Consider the following 19852-nt stretch of genomic DNA (forward strand, 5'->3'; position numbering starts at 1 on the left):
CATTGGCTGCGAGATCAACATCTTACACAATAAGGTCAAAGGAACTCACTCCCACCTGGAGGTGGCCGCCGCTGCTCTTACATCTTGGTATTATACGTGTGAATTAGTAACACAACATAATTCTTGGTTTTATACGTGTGAATTAGTAACACAACATAATTTAACTATCAAACGTTGTTTCCCTCTTTTCGGCCGGGTAGGCCGATTAAATGAGTTTTTTGGTCCTTCTTCTCTTGAGATGCGTAGGTGTGCCACCACCAAGCTACTTGATGGCTTGGATGGAAAGATCGTGTGAGTGTGAGTGTATTTGCGCTTCTGACTTTTAATCAAACGATTGATCGACCAAGCAAGGAACCTCCTCTTAGCCTAGATTCTTTTTCTTCCTTGAGGTCAAGGATGATTGAGCTTTGTATGACTATTTTTAGGATTTTTGTGATAAGTGCAGTGAACGTAAATGCAGTAAACGAAATAACAAAAATCTAAGTGCGAGAAACGTAAATGCAGTAAACGAAATGACATATGTAAATGCGATAAAATAGATTAAAGCGATAAAGACTTGAATTAAACTTGAATGTAAAGACAATTGAAATTAAATTGCAAGAAAGTAAGCTTACACTAGGAAAACGAATAACTTGGATAATTTGAAGAGCTTGAAAGATAAAATCCTAGACTATGAATTGAAAAGTACAGGATAAAAAGATAGAGTTTGTGTGTTCAGTCGGAGGTCTTCTTCTCTTCTTATAACGACCAATTTATAGAGCTTCCTTCAACTCACAGGATTTGGCCATTAAATGTCCACAACTAACTCTGTCTTGAAAATCATTCCAATATTAATGTCTTTCGAAGCTCTAGGCATGTACTGCCCAAAATGTCATTGGGATTGTGAAAACTCTCCCCTTGATATAAGGTGCAATGAATCTTGGTAGGTTGACACTTAATCCTTCCTGTCTTTAAACTCCGCCACTTGCGGGGAAACTTTTGGAACTTATGAACTTAGTTTCGTAGACTGAGCTTTGGACTTGATTTGACATTTGGTGAGAAGTTGTGCACTTGGAGCTTCTGACTTGGTTAAGACTCCCACCAACGTTAAGTGGTATGTGAACTCCAAATATTTGGATATCGGCCGCATGGTTGATAGCTGCATATTCCAATAATTGTTGGCTGATCTTCATCTGAGCCATGTGCTGGCTGCTAGTCCACAAAGACCTTACCTTTGCCTTTGAATTTTATATGTATATATTAAGAAAAAGAGCTTTTCAGCCCATTTTTGCATGTCACCAAGACTTAGGCCGCACAATTGCATTTGCTTTCTTATATATATATGCAATTAGATTCTTGACCTGCAAACTCTTCAGTTAATTTGTAGATCCCCAAAGCCTCCAGCCACATATTTGCAAACCCTTCAGTTGCATATATATATATATATATATATATATAATAAGATAAGTGGACTCAAAAACCTTCAGCCTAATTCTCTCCAGTCACTACCTTTTCAACCGAATTGGCAAAAAAGGTTCCAGCCATACTTTGTTCATTCATCTACCTATTATATATATATAACAGGACTAAGAAACTTTCGGCCAAACATCCAACTTTGAATGCATTCATCCACACACTTTATATATATACAGTCCCGATCTCTTGGACTCCAGGGGTCCAAGAGATTTGTGGTCACTCACCGTTGGATATTAATCTAATAGTTCACTCACTCTTGCACTCCTTTTAGGAAACTTTTTTGAACTATTGGATTAATATCCAACGGTAGGTGACCACAATTTCTTGGACTCCTGTGGTTCAAGAGATCAGGACTGTATATATATATATTATCATGAAACATGATACGGAGGGCTTAAAACTTTCCAACCGCCACTCATGCATATTCATTTATTTATATATGCTTATATAATAAAATAGGACAAGGAGGGTTTAAACAAAAACCCTCCAGCCGCACACTTGCATGAGTTCCAAAGCATCAACTCTAAAATCTCGGCCGCACACAGACCAAAATTTGGACCCTTCAAACCCCAAATCTCGGTCGCCAACTTTCAAAAGCCCAGCCACCTTTTAGCCTCCAGCCATATTCTAACAACACCCGGCCACATTTTGCAATGGACCCGGCCGTGCTCTTGGCATAGCTTCAAATCTGGCCGTGATTTTCAACAGCCCCAAACACACATATTATAATATGTGTAAATTAGTAACACAACATGATTGGGTGACTGTTGCATTCCTAAAAGGACACAATTTAATGTGCAAACAACCAATTAAAAATACCCGCAAGTGCACGAATCTATCGAAGTATAGATTGTGTAAGTACGGGGTCGATCCCACGAAGAACTTGTCGGTTGCCTATAAGTTCTAATTCGAGTACAAAGAGAACACTTAACTAACACACCACAATGCACAAATGAAAATTTGAAACTAAAAAGAAATATAAAAGAAACAAACAAAACAAAAAAGGAATTGTGCTGTGAACAGTGATCAGCGACCGGTCGTTAGGTAAGAGCGACCGGTCGTTTTGGTCTGGCGACCGGTCGTTAGGTAAAAGCGACCGGTCGTTTTAGGTCAGATTCGAAACTTCAGAATTGTGTGCTGAGCGACCGGTCGTGAGATGTTGTGTAGATTTAGCTCCACCAAAATGGATTAAGCTGCATCCTCAACTTGTGATACTCGCAAGTGCACGAGCCGTTGGTAGTTTAGCATATGTAAGTGCGAGGTCGATCCCACGAGGATTGGTGATTGAATGATCCAATTCATTTTCCCTACACAAAACAGAAATGAAAAAAAAGCAAGGAAATAAATAAAACAAGGAAGAAAGAAATAACTAACTCAAGCAGATAAGTTCCCAAGTTCAATTTAGATTAATGGATTGATTCTAGCTAAAGTATGATTAAGCCATGGTGTGTGGTCATAACCTTGTGTTCCTAATTCCCTAATTTGATCATTTGTTGTCTAACCTAAAATTAAGCATTAGGAACCCATTAAGCATAGAAGAACATTTTAAACAACCAAGTATGTATCTAATCCCTGTTGTCGAATGTCCATACATACTCTTCCTATTCATAGTTCAATTCGAATTAAAGCATGGTGTATACTCTTAATTCAAACCAAGATAGCTAACACGCAAGCCTAAATGGTGATCAATCATTCAAACTAGCATATTAACTTATAAGCATAATGAATAAGAACATGAACCATAATTGAAACTTGGAAACTAATCAAACTTGAAACTAAAGAAAAGAATTTACATAATGAAAAGTAAAGTGGAACTAAGAAAAACTTAAGGAAAATTTCAGCACAAATATTTCATTACTACAATTGAAAACTAGAAAATGAAACTAAGAGAATTTGAGGGAGAGAAGGGAAGGGAGCTCTAGAGAAGTGTTTGAGAGCTCCCCCCCTTGGGGTGTGTTTACAAGCTTAGAGAATTTCCCTATTTATAGGCCTAGGGGAAGTGAAAATCTGAATTCAATATGGCTAATGCATACAACACTTGTTTTATAAAATCTGAAATGGTTGATGCACTTCACCAATAGATCCCACCAGCAGCCCTAGCTCATCTTCATGTCACCATGACCAAGCTTCCAACCAGAAATGATAGCTCATACCTAGCTCACCATGACCAAGCATCCAACCAGCACATGCTGAGGTCAGCATGACCAGCAACTTCAAGGGCTTACAACTTGGGCTTCTCTTAATCAAATTAGGACTTTAAGCACTCGAAATTGAAGTTCAGAATGTCTTCTTTCCAGCCATATGTTATTTGGGCCAATCCAAGATCGGAGGAAGAAGTTAAGGCCGAAACAAATTGCTAACTCATTTTCCGCGCTGATAAGATCCATCCTGAGCATGGTTATGTGTTTGCTAGGTAACGGACTCCAGATTTATTTAATGGGGCTGAAGTTTGGATATGTTATAGTATACACCAATGGGAACAACTTTCATGAAGAATGTGGCCTCATTCGAGCTATGTAGGTTGTTGAAACAAAGCTTGCAATATGACCTACGAAACTGGACTGGCAATGGGCTGTAGCCAAAATGAGTTTGTCTTTAAGCTCTTCATCCATTCATCCAAATTAGGCCTTAACATGCTTGAATTGCATGAATTATGCTCTCTAAAGCCATCATTATTACCTAAAGCTCAATGAACTGAAAGATAAACACAAAAAGGATTAAAAGCACAAGTTTAACTCAAAAACATAACCAAATCATAAGCTAGAAGGGTACAAAATGATATACAATTATGAACCGATCATGAGACACTAGCGACCGGTCGTTCTTGGGCAGAGTCGTTTTCTCTGTTTTTCCAGTTTCGACCTCTGTCCAGTGTTTTGCCTATAACTTTCCAACCGTATGTCCAAAATTCACGTTCTTTATACGGTTGGATTCAGCACAGAAAATGGAAGAACACAAAGAGGACCAAAAGTCCAAAACAATTACGGAAATAGATAAAATTTAGTAACAAAGACACATAACGTGTCAAACACGCAACTCACACACACATTGGGGGGGGGGGGTTTGATTTGTTTGAAGTGACCTATTTCTATTGCATGAAAGTAAATGGACTTTGAAATTTAAATGAGAATGGCAGAGATGGATTATCAAAGAGTGAAATCAAGATGTAACAAACACTAGGGTTTCGGAATCCACCCTAAACAATTCTACCCAAGTTCATGAATACTCAAGTGATGAACTCTAAACGTGTTGATGAAGATGTTCGCAATCAAGACCAGTACGAGTGGCTCAAGACGCATTGATTCTCTCTAATGTACGTAAAGTGCAGTACGAGTGCTACAATACTTGTGCCTTCCCTATAATCGAATCTAGGTGTGCTTAGTACTTTGATTCAATTACAAGAAAAACCCATTAAGTTCAAAGAGAATATGAACATCACAAGAACCCTAATAGCATGGTGTTTACATTAGGTATTCAAGAAACCAATTCACATGGATGATTCTTACTTCATCCATTTATTGCTTAGGATAACATGAAGATACATATAATCCCAACAATCTCAAGAAGCATGCTTTCAAAGGTGATCAATCAAAGAAGAACATACATCAAGGATAGATTAATTTGGTGAATTGGAATTCATCAACAATATCTAGAAATTCATACACTCAAGCATCAAAACAATAAGGTATTCATGTTTAGGGCTTCAACCTAAGCCCTAGCTATGGAGTTTAGTTCCTCATAATCATTTCAAACACAAATTCGAAATTTAACTAGAAAGAGTTTACAGATTTGGAAATGATGAAAGCTTGAAGTCTTCAATGGTGGAAGCTTTCTTCTCCACTTTGCTTGGCTGCACCTTGTTCTCCTTCCTTCCAGCTCTCCCCAAAATCTGCTCAAAGTTTCTACGTACCAGCCCTCTCCCTTTCTTCCAAAACTAAATGATACCCCAAATCTGATTGCAATCCCTTTTGACTTCTGCCCCTTCTTTCCTGCTCACTTTTAATATAAAACTTATTCTTTCTCTAAAGCTTTTGCCCATTGTCCCCTTGCCATTATGAAGCTTTGTCCTAGAAAATATGCTCTATCCCTCAGAAAATATCTCTTTTACTAAGGTGAATTCTTGTTACCAAGTGTTGTGGTAACAAGAAGAATCAAGTGACACAATGGAGGTAAAAGCTGGACAATTCCGGATTTCCAGAGCTGTGGTAACATGTTGGATTGGATGGATAGGCAATACTTGTCCAATGGAGCTCAAATTTGGATATGTTGTAGTTAACATCCATTGGAACAAGTCTCATGAAGATCATGACCTCATCCGAGCACCAGAGCATGTTGATCCCAGGCCAAGAAGTTGACCTACGAAAATGAACAAAAACAGAATTTATAACCAATAATGCACTTTTAGCTCATTTTCATTCCAACCAAGGAAAAATCTAAGAAAACACAAAAAAGGAAGTAAAAAGCTATAAAATATCAAGAACTAACTCAAAATAGTGGGTGAATAACATGAAAAATCATGTGTAAAAATGAACCGAACAGTGACCGTCACACATATGACATATATACGGGAACTATATATTAGTCTGATTTACGGTTCCTTTTTCAGTGTTTTAGAACACACCTATTTCCTAACACAGTTGCATTCAACGGTCATTGGTTTGTCACTGACTCACTAGAAAGATGTTCCTCCGTCTGCTCTGTTTAGATTAGAAATTAGACAGGCACAGGGCCTCCCCAGTTGAATCAGTGCATCGCTTTGCATAATCAAATTTTAGCATTGTTAATGTTCACATAGAAAAAAGAAGAAAAGAAGAAAGAGTAACTTATACAATATCGCTCAAACTCCAGTTATTATCCCTACCTATTTTTCTCATCCCTTGTATCCACATATAACACATTGCGTCTTAATAATATACATTAAGTTATGCCTAAGAATCAATCTCTTCAAGCTCCACATGACGTCCACAATCTGAAACAGATGAGGACGAAGATTTGACATTCTTTCCTTTGCCATCCGAAGATGCTGATGGCCCCGTGTCCATGCTTTCCTTCGGTTTTGGCTTCTGTAAAGTTTGGAGCTGATTCTGCAGGATCTGTAGAAGAAAGCTTTTGGGTTTTTTGTTTTGTAAATTCCTTGCTAGGTTTGCAGATTTCATATTCTTGAAGTATGCAGAGATATGCCCTTATTCTCATATGCATCTGAAAATAAAGAATGGTCGTTTTTGTTGAATTATTTTGACTCAATTCCCCAAATTCAGAGTTGAAAACTTGTTCAACTATTGCATTTAACCAGGAATTTCATTCAAAACTCAAGAACTCTACGGGTTGGTCTTTCTTACTCGATACATTGACTTGGTTATCAAGTATCACTCCTTGTATAACACTTTAGGGAAGCTCATCTTTATTGGAACTTCTCTTGCCACGGTCTGGCACATGAGGTACCATAAAGTAGTGAAGGAAACCTACAACAAAGATCAAGATACTTTCAGACATTAGTATCTCATCCTTTTATGCTTGGGGCTGGCTCTTCTGATTCCGCGTTCTTTTACAGTAATTGAGGTACGAGGCATTTATCCTCCTCTTTCTTATGCCCTTATTGATCAGCTTATTATGCCTTTAAATGAATCACCTTCCACTGCCAGTTGTTTGGAAAGAAAGCTTGCATCCAGTTTTCTTTTTTTAACCCCCATCAGTTTGTATGATGCTGTTACTTTTTACTCACATCTGATAGAAGCTTTGATCTATTCTGTTGTAATAGGTTCTGTGGGCATTTTCAATATATCTTGAAGCCGTAGCAATCTTACCACAATTGGTTTTACTGCAAAGGTCAAGAAACATTGATAACTTAACTGGAAACTACGTTTTCCTTCTTGGGTATGTTCCAATTCCCATGAGGCATAAAAATGAATTTGCTTTTGTAATATCCACTTTCTTATCTGCAATGCAACTTGATTACAACTAGTAAGGATCATAGATTCACTTCTACTACCTTGTTTATGCTTTTCGGATTAAATTTATTATCTGTGGTGTTATATTTGTTTGGTAACTGTGTCTCTGTGCAGTGCTTACCGAGCCCTATATCTTCTCAATTGGATTTATCGTTTCTTCACAGAGCTTCACAGAGTTCTCTGGATACGTAAGTTCTCTTTTATAGCTTGCACTTGATACTCTTGTATCCCATTTTAGCTAAAAAGTGATGCAACGAATTATAACTTGTTGTCAAATGCCCAAAACAGCTTTGGTTTCAGGCCTTGTTCAGACTGCTCTTTATGCTGACTTTTTCTACTACTATATTAAGAGGTAACTTCATTATTCTACTCTTTTGTCTTTAATTGTTCCCCTAAGAATAGTTTGTTTCATTTCCGTGTGTGCGTGGAAGCCAGAAACATGTTGGAATACCTAGCAAGGGCTTTGCAAACTTGTTTCCATGCGCATTGTTAAAAACCAGCATATCTGATCTAGCTTCTAGGAACATGATTGTTTGCTGCTTGAAAATGGCACCAATACGTGAAACCAATTTTGATAATGAACTTTGAGTGCTGCTATTTCCTACTAACAACAAGCTACTCTGATTTTTATTCAGCTGGAAGAAACACGAGGAGCTTAAGCTTCCTGCTTGAAATGGATCATTCTGGATGTGTAATTTCCACTAACACAAAAGCAATGGATACATACTTGAGGATGTAGAACCATCCTTGTCATGGGATTTTCTCGCTACATGCATTAATATTGTAATTTGTATAGTGCTGCAACATTTTCCAGGACTATCTAATGCATCTGCATCATCTATCATACTTGTTTTGGAATCAATCTGGAGGAAAATAAAAAAAGGAAAACAGGATTATAATAAAAGAAATGGTTAATTATCTACCAACCAATCACCCGCACTTACATTTTATGTGTTTAACCCTTTGATTTGTTTACAATATGTGCCTTGCCGCCTTCATCGTCACAAGCCCTTCACTTGAATTTGCACGCTAGCTCCTCTTGATCATCAAAAATCTGGAATTCTCTTTGGTTCCCAATTTTAAAGTATATCAATTTATATAAGGTGTATAAATCAAGACACATAACCATGTTGAAATATATAGAGTTAAGCATTTAGTACACGATATATTCTTCTAATTAAGCGACAAAACTCTGAATAATATATTATTATTATTATATACCTCAGTTTCAAGGAAGAAACAAGGAGGGAGCAAATGTATTTGGTCATATGTATACCGAGCCTAACCCTTGACCTCCGAATAAAATAACTAGAGTTGAGATTCAATGCCGCGTGAAAGGAAGAAACGCGGAAGGAGCGCATGCAAGTCCTTTTCTTCAATACATCATTGAGCCCTGTAAACTTGTATAAAACCACAATTTCACTTAGGAGCTGACACTTGAGACTTGAAACTTGAGAGAGAGAGAGAGAGAGAGTAAGAATATGCTGAAACTCTCTTGGTTTACCTTAGCTTCATTGTTTTTGTTGGCAGCATTATCAGAAGCCAACAACTCCAAGCCTGGTCGCCAAAAAGAATGTGAGAATCTCACAGCTTCCTACCAATTTGACATTGGGAAAGGAGGATCATGTTCCATGGACGAGTATTGGTTTGACACAGTAAACTGCAGCAGTTTCTATATCCCACTAAAATCATTCTTGGGAAGAAGTAATATTATTGAGGTGGGACAACTTTCTCCATCCCAGGTACGAGTAAATAACTCAGTTGCTTATAGCTGCAACACCATTAAAATGGGAGCAATATTAATGTTGTTGTACTCTAGTTCTACTTCTCATCATGTTGCTGCAGTGGACTTGAGTACTGGCAGCACACAAAACACAATCGCTGAGACTGTGAACTTGACTGGCACCCGGTACGCAATCTCCGACTCTGCAAACAAGTTCACAGTAATACACAAGGGTTGTGACTACTTTGGTTTTATGGGAGGGTCAACTAAGGTGCTCAGCGGATGTGACAAGGTATGCAACATGATGAACACTTCGACTCATCATAGGTGGTCTTCTGGTAGTAGTGGCTGTTGCAATTCTTCCACTCCCAAAGCCATTAATAAGTCTCTTGTGTCTGAGGCAGAGACAGAGAGTATGGGAAACATTAGTTTCTGGTTTATCATATGAGTAGCTGCAGCAAACGAACCAGGTTCAGGCTCATCTTTCCTATGTTGATGGTAGGAGACATGAACAGCACACGACAAGATGCGCTCATCATGTTTCCATCATCCTATTCCTGAGAAGTCTCTAGTTCTCCTAAACTATATCCAACTACTCCCAGAATCCACACACGTACGAAACTGGAATACCTCATGAAAATTGGCATAGGTTCTTCGGACACACATCTATTGGACACATTCCAGACTATGACCCGGAAATATAATTACCGCAGGAAAGCAGACGTGCTCGAGGTTACATCCCACAACATATCAAAGTCTTTCCATGCTCGGCAAAGCACACTCTAGGTAAGCAAGTCCTCTGCTCTAGTGTACAAATTGACAAGTGCTATGCTCCCTTTAACATTGAATTAAAATGTAACCTTGCAGGTCTCGGCTTTTGTTTCGCATGTCTTTCATTTGTGATATCTGGAATTTATTTCAGTGTGAAGAAGCATAAGTTTATTAAGCTAAAATCCAAATTCTTCCAGAGAAATGGAGGGTTATTGTTAGAGCAGCAAATTGCTTTACATGGAGGCACAACAATTTTAACAGCCGAGGAACTAGATATGACTGCTGACTGTTATAAGAAGACTCACATTTTTGGTTCAGAGACAGTGGAACTGGAACATCTCAAAAAGGACTATCGCCAGAAAAAGTAGTGGCGGAGGGCCAAATTGAGCGTTTTATAAGTGAAATTCTCACTCTTACTAAAGTAAACCATCAAAATGTGGTGAAGTTCTTGGGCTGCTTGTTCGGTTCATTTTTACACATGATTTTTCATGTTATTCACCTCTTATTTTGAGTTAGTTCTTGACATTTTATAGCTTTTTACTTCTTTTTTGTGTTTTAATAGGTTTTACCTTGGTTATAATGAAAATGAGCTAAAAGTGCATTATTAGTGATAAATTCTGTTTTTGTTCATTTTCGTAGGTCAACTTCTTGGCCTCGGATCAGCATGCTCCGGTGCTCGGATGAGGTGAAGATCTTCATGAAACTTGTTCCAATGGATGTTGACTACAACATATCCAAATCTGAGCTCCATTGGATAAGTATTGCCTATCCAACCAATCCAGCATGTTACCACAGCTCTGGAAATCTGACTTGGCCAGTTTTCACCTCCACTTAGTGTGATCTTACTTCTACTTGTTACCATGCCATTTGGTAACAATAATTTACTTTAGTTAAGTGGAATTTTCTGAGAGTATATTTGTGAGGACAAAACTTCATCATGAGAGGAGACAAGAAAACAAAGGCAAAAGTGTGCCATGATGAAAGGAGGAAAGAGAGGAGCATAGAGAGGAATCAATTGACTTTGGGCAGATTGGAAGGGCAGCAGCTAAGCAACGTATCATTCATTCTATTATTCCAGAATTGGCAGAGATTTTGGAGCTGGAGATGAAGCTTGGAGCTAGGGAGCTCAAGGAGGAAGACAAGGGCAACAAAGCAAGAAGTGGAAGAGATTTCCACCATTGAAGACCTTAAGCTCCCATGTTCACAAAATCTGTAACTTCTTTCTAGTTTTATTTCGAATTTGTGTTTGAAATGATTATGAGGAACTAAACTCCATAGCTAGGGCTTAGGTTGAAGCCCTAAACATGATTACCTTATTGTTTTGATGCTTGAGTGTATGAATTTCTAGATATTGTTGATGAATTCCAATTCACCAAATTAATCTATCCTTGATGTATGTTCTTCTTTGATTGATCACCTTTGAAAGCATGCTTCTTGAGATTGTTGGGATTATGTGTATCTTCATGTTGTCCTAAGCAATAAATGGATGAAGTAAGAATCATCCATGTGAATTGGTTTCTTGAATACCTATTGTAAACACCATGCTATTAGGATTCTTGTGATGTTCATATTCTCTTTGAACTTAATGGGTTCTCCTTGTAATTGAATCGAAGTACGAACCATACCTAGGTTCGGTTATGGGGAGGGCACAAGTATTGTAGCACGAACCATGCACTTTACGTATATTAGAGAGAATCAATGCGTCTTGAGCCACGACCCATGGTCTTGATTGCGAACATTTTCATCAATACGTTTAGAGTTCATCACTTGAGTATCCATGAACATTGGTAGAATTGTTTAGGGTGGATTCCGAAACCCTAGTGTTTGTTACATTTTAATTTCACAATTTGATATTTCATCTTTGCCATTCACATTTAAATTCAAAATCCATTTACTTTCATGCAATAGAAATAGGTCACTTGAACCAAATCAAACCCCCCCCAATGTGTGTGTGAGTTGTGTGTTCGACACGTTATGTGTCTTTGTTACTGAATTTTATTTGTTTCTGTAATTGTATTGGACTTTTGGTCCGCGCTGTGTTCTTGCATTTTCTGTTCTGAATCCAACCGTATAAAGAACGTGAATTTTCGACGTACGGTTAGAAAGTTATAGGCAAAACACTGGACAGAGGTCGAAACTGAAAAACAGAGAAACGAATCTGCCCAAAAACGACCGGTCATCACTGTTCACGGCACTGTTCACGGCACTGTTCACGGCACTGTTCACGGAATCTGCAGTTGCTCTTGCGTATCTTCATTCTGCGGCAGACTCATCAAAACAAATGATCATTCATGGAAATGTCAAGTCTTCCAACATACTTTTAACTGATTGTTTCATGGCCAAAATCTCCGGTTTTGGACCTTCAAGGTTGGTCCCTAGTACTGAATCCCAGATAAGCACATTGGTTCAAGGGACACTTGGTTATCTAGATCCGGAGTATCTCCATACAGGCCAGCTGACAGACAAGAGCGACGTTTATAGCTTTGGAGTCGTCTTGTTAGAACTTTTAACTGGGGAGATGCCCGTATCCTTTGATAGACCAGAAAATCAAAGAGTTATAATGCCCTATTTCCTTTTGTCTGCAGAAAAATGTGGCCTCTTTCAGAATGTTGGGCCACAACTTGTAAATGAGGGAAGCAGAGAACAAGTCAGAGCAGTTGCGGACCTTGCTAAGAGCTGCCTCAAGTTGAGTAGAGCAGAAAGGCCAACAATGGAACAAGTGGCCAGGGAGCTACATAGGCTATCCAACACGTATCCTAGAGTTAAAGTTGACAGCCATGACACTGAAAGTGAAAGGTTTTCTAGAGCTGTACCCAGTGTGGATCCAAACCGTGCGTAAAAGTCAGAATCGTTGCATGCCGGGAGGCTGATGATCTTGTGAGATGGTTCTTTGTTGGCATGTTAGGCAAATGCAGAACAGAGACAAACAGGGCTATAGAAAGGATGTGCGACAGCTACTTTGAGTTTTTCCCCTTATTTTCTTCCTTTGTTGTACATGGTTTGCTTCTCAAATTAGGTGTTGTTTTTAATTATCCATAAGCTTATGTGGTTGGGAGCTTTCTTTCGGACAAAGTATTCTGATAGTTTAACCCATAGGGACCAGTATTTGAAAATATTTGATTTCTTAGACAGTTGCAGGTCTAGCTAATAAATAACACTCAATTCTTTGGAACAAATCATACAAGGCCAGGTAAATTTTTATGACTACATGCTGCCCTTATTTATTCCCATGAATATACAGCCAGCGCAAGCTCTATAGCAAGTAATTAGCATGGTGGCATTCCTGGTGGTGGCGGTAAAATATGGGCTGCTAGACCCTTTCAATTTTCACTATGAAGTTGAACCATACCAAGAGCCAAGGCAATCTCTACTCAGCAGCCACAGCAAGGTTGGAAGAGGCAGGATCAAAAGAAACAGAGCAAAGCCTACTTCTCACAGTGGTGAATGGTGGTGACAGACTTAAGAACCATGAGAGGAGGCTTGTTAGAGTTGAAACATTCCAGTACCTGGTAGTGGAGGAACGTTTCTGTCACTAACAGCAATACCTGGAAAGGCGAAGCTTCTTGACAATAGTAGACAGAGGATCTCCCTCCCTTCCATTGTTAAGAAGCCCAAACAATAAAATTTGGCCAAGGTTGCCTCAACCAGTGAATGCCACACTTACCCAAAAGTCTAGCCCGAATAGCATCACAATAAGAACAAGCAAAGAAAAGGTGACTGAGATTCATAAATTATATTGCCAGGACACAAACATGACTAGCAGAGGGACACTTCCTTTCAATTTATTATAACTGCCATGCTCCATAAACCCAATGTTATGCAACTTGTCAAGAGCCCTACCACAGATGAAAAGTGAAAGGTTATCTTGAGTTGTGAGGCTGGTGATCTTGTGGGATGATTCTTTGTTCACATGTGCGGCAAATGCAACGAAACAGAGACAAACAGGGTAATGGAAAGGATGTGTGGTAACTACCTTGAGATATTTCCCCCCGTTTTGTTCTTCCTAATGTGATGCTGCACCCGAGTTGAAATGCATGAATTCTTATTCCATCGACAGCATACCATTTCCACCTTGTTGGTCATGCACGTTTAACCAATCTATCAGAGTGCAATACTTCCCTGCTCTTCTGCTTCCAACATGTATTCCATCCTTTTATTGCAAGGATCTCCGCCCCAATTGCACCAACAATATCATCATTATCCACCACCTTCCCACCAATGCAGATTGACATCATCTGACGCCATTCGAATTCCACATCAATAGTTGTACATCCAATAAACCCATTTCCATATTTCGATTTCTCCCACAACTTTATGATATCCATTTGAATGCAAAGCACTCAAATGTTAATCCAAGTGTTAAAATGGACATCATGAAGGTGTATGAGAAACTGAAATTTGGGAATGGGGTCGATTGATGTCTATTTGCTAAGATGGCAATGTGGTGGACAATCATGATATCGTTTCAGCGAGAAAGAAATGACAAAACGTCTTCTTGGTGCAATTGGGCGGAGGTACTTGCAGTGAAGCATGGAATACAATCTGATAGATTGGTTAAACATGTAAGCAAGGAAGGAAATGGTATGTTGTCGAGCGGGAATGATGGCATCTAAGGTACAACTCATGAACGTATCTCCACATATAAGATGCATGGACTAATGATAAGGAGGTGATAGTCCTAGACTCTTAGTTGTACCCGTTAAAATGGTAATTGCATGAAATTATTCTCTGTGTTTACTTTAAAATGTAATTGAGTGAAGGTTAAGGCTGTCCTTTTGAGGTAGTTATCCGTTTAAACATACAACTTTAGAACATACTCAAGCCCTAAACCACTTTTTTGCCCATTTCTGATTGGCAATGACCTAACCCACACTTTATTATAAAAGCTAAACCAAATTTATTGAGGAATAGATGATTTTACAGACAAAATACCCATTCGAATTCCACCATAATCAAACAACTACATAATTTATCCTTGAATTATAAATTAAGTGCTAATATTAGGTTACAAAAATGTTGTATTTCAAATACATTTGTGAAACGATTGAAATACGAATGAAACAAGCTTATGAATCTTCCTCAAGAAACAAATGTGTGTGGCAAAGAGGTTCTCTGTCCTTCGGCAAATTCACTGCAACTGAATTCAAGTATAATATAATTATTTATTAAACAAAAGAATCATATCATAAAATTAGATGAATTACGAATGCAACCTCAACCAACTTAAAATGACAACACAAATGTATATGGCGCTCAGAAAGGGTGCATATCATATCATGGATTATCTCATATGTCCAAACATACAATATTGATTTCATCGACATAAAATGGTAGGCAAGGAAGGACTGCATGCCCCAATGTATTGCCGTGAACATACAGCCAGAGCTTTGTAGCAATTAGCCTGGAGGCATTCCTGGTGGCGGAAGTAAAATTTGGGCTCCTAGACCCTTTCCATTTTTCACAATGAACATCACGTCCATGCCCCATGACATATGCCGATCCAGATGGCAGTGTATAAACCAAACCCCCATGATCAAAAAGTAATTGACATCACATGATCAGCATAATTCATTATAACCTGATTAATTCTGAAGTTAAGCAAAGGAACGTCTTCTTGGACTGCCAGTTGTTTGGAAAGGAAGCTTGCAGCCAGTTTTTTTTACTCACGTCAGTCTGTAAGATGCTGTTACTTTTTAATCACATCTGATTGAAGCTTTGATCTATTGTAATAGGTTCTGTGGGCATTTTCGATATATTTCGATATATCTTGAAGCTGTAGCAACCTTACCTATTACTGCAAAGGTCAAGAAACATTGATAACTTAACTGGAAACTACGTTTTCCTTCTTGGGTATGTTCCAATTTCTCCTGAGGCATTAACAAAAAATCAAGACATGCATATATGTAAAACGGTGTTGAAAAAATATGAAATTAAGCATTTAATAGTAGACCATATGTTCTTCTAAGTGACTGCTTCAAGGAAGAAACAAGGAGGGAGCAAGTGCATTTGGTCATATACTGAGCCTAACCCTTGACCTCGCAATAAGAAAACTAGAGTTGCGATTCAATGCCGCGTGAAAGGAAGAAACACGGAAGGAGCAGACGTAAATCCTTTTCTTCAATACATCATTGAGCCCTCTAAACCAAAATTTCACTTATATGTTGAAGGAAGGAAGGATAAAATGGAAAGGATGTTGCATCTCATACTAGGCCATCTCTTCCACAAACTCTCTTGGTTGACCTTAGCTTCATAGTTTTTGTTGGCAGCACTATCCGAAGTCAACAACTCCAAGTCCCCCTGCCAAAAAGAATGTGCTGGAATCTCACAGCACCCTACCCCATTTGGTATTGGGAAAGGATAATGTTCCATGGGAGTGTATTGGTTAATAAACTGCATCAGCTCCTATATCCCGCCAAAGTCATTCTCAGGAAAAAGTAATATTATTGAGGTGGGGCAGCTTTCTCCATCCTAGGTACACGTAAATAACTCAGTTGCTTATAGCTGCAATACCATTAAAATAGGAAGAATATTATTAATGTTGTTGTACTTTAGTCCTACTGGCTACAGCTCCTCATATTGCTGCAACAAATTTGAGTACTATGAGACAATCTCTGACACTGCAAACAAGTTCACAGTCTTACTCATACACATGAGTTGTTGTGAGTGACTACTTTGGTTTTATGAGAGGGTCAACTAAGGTGCACAGTGAATGGGTTAAGGTATGTAACATGATGACCACTATGACTCATCATCATAGGTGGTCTTCTGGTGGTAGTGGCTGTTGCAATTCTTACACTCCCAAAGCCATTAATGAGTCTGTTGTGCTTGAGGCAGGGATTCTAGGAAACATAACTTTGTGGTTTATCATGGGTCAACCAGGTACAGGCTGATCTTTCCTATGTTGATGGTAGGAGATATCAGCAGCACACGACAGGGCAGGACGTGCTCATCAAGTTTCCACAATTCTAATTTATATTCCTACAAAAGAATTGTCTCTATTTGCCTAAACTATATCCAATCCAAGTACTCCCAGAATCCACACAAGTACAAAACTGGAATACCATATAAAAATCAAAATTGGTAAAGGTTCTCTTGACACACAATCGTATATCTATCTATCTATCTATCTATCTATCGGACATATTATGAAAGTCAGTCTATCTATCTATCTTTTGACACTCATCATTATGAAATTTCAAAGATAACCCAGGAATATAATTACCACAGGAAAAAGGAGAAGTGGCTGAGGAGGTTACATCCCACAACATATCAAAGTCTTTCCGGGCCCTGCACAGCTCACCCTAGGTAAGTAAGTCCTCTGCTCTAGAATATAATTGATAAGTGCTATGTTCCCTTCAACATTTACATTTAATGAAATGTAACCTTGCAGGTCTCGGCTCTTGTTTCTCATGTCTTTGTTTGTGATCTCCAGAATTTATTTCAGTGTGAAGAAGCATAAGTTTATTAAGCTAAAATCCAAGTTCTTCCAGAAAAATGGAGGGTTATTGTTAGAGTAGCAAATTGCTTCACATGGAGAGGAGGCACAACAATTTTCACAGCCGAGGAGCTAGAGATGGCTAGATTTGTATTGAAAACAACTGACCTTTCCATTGCGTCTTGCATTAGTGTAAGGAATGCTGCCTATGGACAACAATGATTTTCCAAAATCCTACCCTCTTACTGTGATGTCTCAGACTACCTGCTTCAGCTAATCTCCGGCGAGGAATTCAAGTTTCCTCTCAGAGTTGAAAAGCACAGGCATGAGGAAGGAATTAGATAGAGATTACGATATCAAAAGGGGAACGAATATAGACGGGGGAGTATCGGAAATACAAAGAGATAAAGGAAAACACATAATAACACCCAGCTCAAAATTGAATATGTATAAAATGACATATATATATATATATATATATATATATATATATAGGAACAACAAGTAATTATTAAGTCAAGCCAAGCCTCATCACCGAACCATCCAAAGGCAATTGGCAATAAAAAATGAAATTGAGAAAAGCTCATGAGTAAATAGAGTAACATATAAATAGTATGCCCTCAAGTGAAACTACTGGTAAAGGTCCAACTTTGGAGAACATTTTAGAAGAAATATAACCTGGAAAAAGGAGAAGCCAGGAGAACGGACGACTAGAGTCTATCAGTTTGGGGCGCCTGCCTTGCCTGCTGCGAGCTCTCTTCCTTGCCGAGTACAGCCACCACTTGATGCAAGATAGCTTCAGTTGGTTGGTGAGAGTTGTGCAGGGCCTTGGAAATAGGTTGCCATTTTTCACCATGCTTTGGTTGTGAAGCAATGCATCTTCGCAAAACATCCTTCTGGTTCTCATCAGTCCCATGCTGAAGTTCAAATTTGAAGTACAAAGCCCAGAAATCCCCAATATCTGGGGCAATTGTGACGGCCCTGTCGAGCCAAGTCCTAGCTCTCTTAGCCTTATTGCGATGCCAGAATAACTTGGCCACAGCAGCAATGACATGGGGATCGTAATCACATTTCCTGAGGGCATCCATAATCTTGGCCATCCATTGAGAAGGGGGTAGGGGTACCATACTCTCAATATATGCTGCCCACAAGATACCACTATTGGGACACTCGTGCAGAGCCCTCGCCATCAAAATATCAGCTTCCTTGTTATTACCATGCCTCAATTCAGTTCGAGTTGCAGCAAGCCACAGTTGAGGGTTGTGAGGATTTTTGTTCCTGGCTAGTGTGAGGACTGCACGAGCACTAGTCACCCCATTCAAATTCTCTTCAAGATTAGCAAGAGAAAGCCAGAGCGGTATAGAATTGGGGCAGTGCTTCAGCCCCAAGTCATAAGCCTCCTTGGCTTTTTCCAAACGATCAAGCCGTTCCTCTAGCTGTCCAAGCATCAACCACAATTTAAAGAACGAAGGAAATTTCTTCAACCCTTCATCAAGCAATTTCCTCTCCTCTTCAACATTCCCTAATCCTCTCTCAACAATTGCTGATTTCATCCATACTCTCTCTGTGCCTCCCCCGCTTTCTCGGGCTTCGGCAAGAATCATTCTAGCTCTCTCAGGTTCACAAGACAAGTTCATGCTCTGCCTTGCATTTGCATTTGCATTTGCATTCTCCTCCTCCTCCTCCTCCTCCTCCTCATTCGATTTCGCGGCAGTGGTGAGCTCAACCACCGCCTTCCGCAGCAGAACGGAATCAGGAATGTGTTGCAATCCTCTAATCAAAACCCTGCTCTTATTCGAGTCATCATGCTCCAAATTTGCAGCCTGCATCCACAACTTCACCGAATTGGGTATCAACTTCAATCCATGGGCAATCACAGCCTTACCTGCTTCATTGGAATTGGGGCTGCTCCTCGCATTCGCAATTGCAATCGCAATCCTACACGCCTCCAACCACACATCCACACTATTTGGGCACTCCTCACATCCTTTCTGAATCAATTGCCTCGCTGCCTCCATTTCCCCAGCGTCCTCCTCCAACCTCGCATATGCAATCCAACAAAGTGGCTGCTTAGGGTTCCTCTCCGTCACACTCTTCATCAACCGTCTACCGTTCTTTATCGCATCCCTTTTTACCTCCTCCATACTACCAGTAAGATCGATTACCCTGACCTGAAACAAAATCGGAGTATGAATTTCAATGACAAAGCCACCGTCTCTATCTTTATCTCGTTCTCTTTAAAAAACCACCGACGACCGAATTAGGAAAATTGACTTTTGCGTGTGTGCTTCTTGTGTCTCTGTTTTTTCTTCTCGTATATATTGTGTATTTATAGGCGGCTCTCAACTGGTGTTTCTCCTTTTCTGAAAAGGAATTCTTTCTTTTCCTTTCCGACTTCTATTTTATTTTAATCACTTTTAACAAATTGTATTCTGAAATGATCACGTTACAAATTGTATCCAGATATTATCACATTGGGACGTGAAATTACCTAAGTGCCCTCCGTATAAAAACATATCT

At 39.1% G+C, this 19852-nt stretch overlaps 3 pseudogenes across 5 annotated transcripts; 2 read left to right on the plus strand and 1 right to left on the minus strand.

Annotated features, from left to right (window-relative positions):
• The first annotated feature begins 6475 nt into the window (after positions 1–6475).
• Positions 6476–8253, plus strand: LOC110758561 (ER lumen protein-retaining receptor-like; annotated as a pseudogene). The gene is made up of 6 exons (XR_015833730.1): positions 6476–6596; positions 6749–7014; positions 7214–7329; positions 7518–7591; positions 7692–7755; positions 8039–8253. The product of XR_015833730.1 is annotated as an ER lumen protein-retaining receptor-like (transcript).
• A 601-nt stretch (positions 8254–8854) lies between these two features.
• LOC110758597 (wall-associated receptor kinase-like 8) lies at positions 8855–12966 on the plus strand (annotated as a pseudogene).
• A 1882-nt stretch (positions 12967–14848) lies between these two features.
• LOC110758584 (protein STABILIZED1 pseudogene) lies at positions 14849–19732 on the minus strand (annotated as a pseudogene). 4 transcript variants are annotated; one of them, XR_015833501.1, is made up of 3 exons: positions 18011–19732; positions 15476–15764; positions 14849–15034 (listed from the first exon to the last, which is right to left on the minus strand). The product of XR_015833501.1 is annotated as a protein STABILIZED1 pseudogene, transcript variant X2 (transcript). The 4 variants fall into 4 exon arrangements; XR_015833503.1 differs by lacking the exon at positions 15476–15764 and having other exon boundaries at positions 14849–15028; XR_015833500.1 differs by lacking the exon at positions 15476–15764.
• Between the last annotated feature and the right edge of the window lie 120 nt (positions 19733–19852).

This window comes from Prunus avium, chromosome 2 (assembly GCF_965620075.1).
Source record: "Prunus avium chromosome 2, drPruAviu1.hap1.1, whole genome shotgun sequence".
Lineage (NCBI taxonomy): Eukaryota > Viridiplantae > Streptophyta > Magnoliopsida > Rosales > Rosaceae > Prunus > Prunus avium.